General features: G+C 39.7%; 1 non-coding gene across 1 annotated transcript; it reads right to left on the bottom strand.

Annotated features, from left to right (window-relative positions):
* Positions 1-1,518: 1,518 nt before the first annotated feature.
* TRNAW-CCA lies at positions 1,519-1,626 on the bottom strand. Its single transcript has 2 exons — positions 1,591-1,626; positions 1,519-1,554 (listed from the first exon to the last, which is right to left on the bottom strand). It is a non-coding gene; the product is annotated as a tRNA-Trp (tRNA).
* Positions 1,627-2,287: the final 661 nt, after the last annotated feature.

The raw sequence follows: 2,287 nt of genomic DNA, 5'->3' as shown, positions 1-2,287 counted from the left end.
TATCATATCCTTCGAATATATAAGGGTAATTTCGGCTGGCTACATTTTCCCTTTGGGTGACCTTTTTTGTTTTATTGTTGGCTCCTAAATCCTTTTGAGTGGCCCCTAAAAACGCCAGGTTATTGAAACCCATCCACTAAAGAATACAAAATATAGGACTTGCAGAAATTCCATAGCTCGATCACGTTCAAGACGTTCAAGTAAGGATTTCTCAGCTCCACAGATGCATACTTGAGTTGCAACAACGGAATCATACTGGTCCCATAAAGTCTTGATTTTTTGTCCAGTACAATGAAACAGACATGGATTCTTGGCGTATAGCAGCAATGGCAGACTTTAACCCTAACAATATATGAGCATTGGAGATGCAAAATCGTACCTGAAGATCCTTCCAAATAGCGTGGGAGGATGGTGCATACAAACAACTAGCTCGTATGTCAGCCAGCTTCCAACAAGGTCATCACAACGCGCTTCCAACATTGATAAGCTAGATCATCAGCTGGAGGAGGAAAAGAGCCATCCACGAATCAAAGCTTCCCTTTTGCATTCAGGGCCTTGGTAATGCCACGGACCCAAGATCCATAGTTGTCCCCTTGCAAAAGTGGAGAGAAGAAAACAGTTGCAGGGTTGTCTGACGGATGAATCTGCAGGACTCTTCAAGGCAAATGTAACAACAATTATTTCGAGTATAAATTGACATGCTGCTAACTAGCATTGACATATATATCCAAAGACTGATGTGTATTGTATCGTGTTATACTTCACTTTACAATCAGTTGATTCAATTTGAATGCTTTGTTTATGGATTAATCAACTGTGGTGTATTGCACACAATACGAAGTCTGGGTTCCTTGCTGGAAATTTAGCAGACTGGATTTATTTAGTTCAGGTTAGAACATTAGTTTAATTAACTATCTGCAGGTTACCAATTCAGTTCACCACAGCATACATAGAGGTGTCTAATGTCTGTATGTTTGTTAAAACAGTCTAGTGCATGTTGCTAGACGGTTCTGACGCGAAGCACTTCGAATTAATCTTTGACTGTTGCTAGTAAGATTAAGTCTAATTAATACTTTGTGACTGCAGTATGTCGTGTTCAGTCTTGTACGCTAACAGTAAAGTTCTCCGAACTCTGCTATTTACGGAACTGACAATTAAATTGACACAGATTCTGCAACACATTCTGCAAATCGCTAACAGTACGTCATCTGTTATGAAAGTGTTAAGTCATTTAAAATTGAACCAAATCATACTTTAGATGTGGCCAGAATCTAACTGTAACCTCTGACAATATCTTGCGACGTTCACATCGCATGGTCAGCTCAGCTATTGTGGTTACAATAACCCCAGCATCACAATCATGTCATCAGTTGCGCAAATTGAAAAAAATAAGTTTTTCTCCTTAACCTTGTTCGAATTCATAAATCAAAAAAAAATAACGACAAGGTTTTCATTTTGAAAAGCAAAATGCAACTCATCCTGTCACAAGAAATGAAGGGAAAAAAATAATGAAAAAACTGAACCTGACGTGAATTGAACACAAAACCTTCTGATCTGGAGTCACGTGAATTGAACACAAAACCTTCTGATCTGGAGTCAGACGCGCTACCATTGCGCCACAGATCCGGTTGTGTTGTTATTCCTGTAACATTTTAGATATTCTCTGATTACATGAAAGGTTGAATTATGATCCAAAATCACTGGAGGTATTTTGACAAGTCCTACAAAAAAATTCAAAGGGAGATGGGACAGGATGAGTTGCATGAGCATTATAGTCCAATGGAGATGTTATCTTTAAGTTCAGACGCAACTGCTTTGTCTGTATTGACTTCACTCCCAGGGAGGGAATAGAGCGGCCTCTTTACCGTAGTCTTGCTAATTACATTATCTCAAGGCCTTTCCAAGGTCGATGCAGACCCAATTGTGAGTGCTCTGCTGATTACCTTGTATTTTTCTTGGTAAAACAAGAAGCACAACCAATCAACACTGCACGGTTGGGGATGGAAATTTTGAATTTTTTACAAATTTAACGGCCAAAGATTGAGAATGCTTGGGATTTAAGTTTTTGAATTGTTCCATGTATTGAATTTTTTGATATTCGAGTGGCCCTTGGATCATTAGCACTTTTGTGCGAGGGAGAGGACTTAGGCTAGTTGGTGCAACCGCACATTTTCACACACGCCGCTGCCGTCTGTGCGGGCGGACCGGGCTCGGGCTCGGGTGTGGGTGTGAGTCAAGACTTATATTTTTTGGCAAAATTTCTTTTCAATTATCGAATTAATATTTG

The sequence above is a fragment of the Papaver somniferum genome, chromosome 5 (assembly GCF_003573695.1).
Source record: "Papaver somniferum cultivar HN1 chromosome 5, ASM357369v1, whole genome shotgun sequence".
Classification (NCBI taxonomy): Eukaryota; Viridiplantae; Streptophyta; class Magnoliopsida; order Ranunculales; family Papaveraceae; genus Papaver; species Papaver somniferum.
This window is presented reverse-complemented; position numbering and strand designations above follow the sequence as displayed.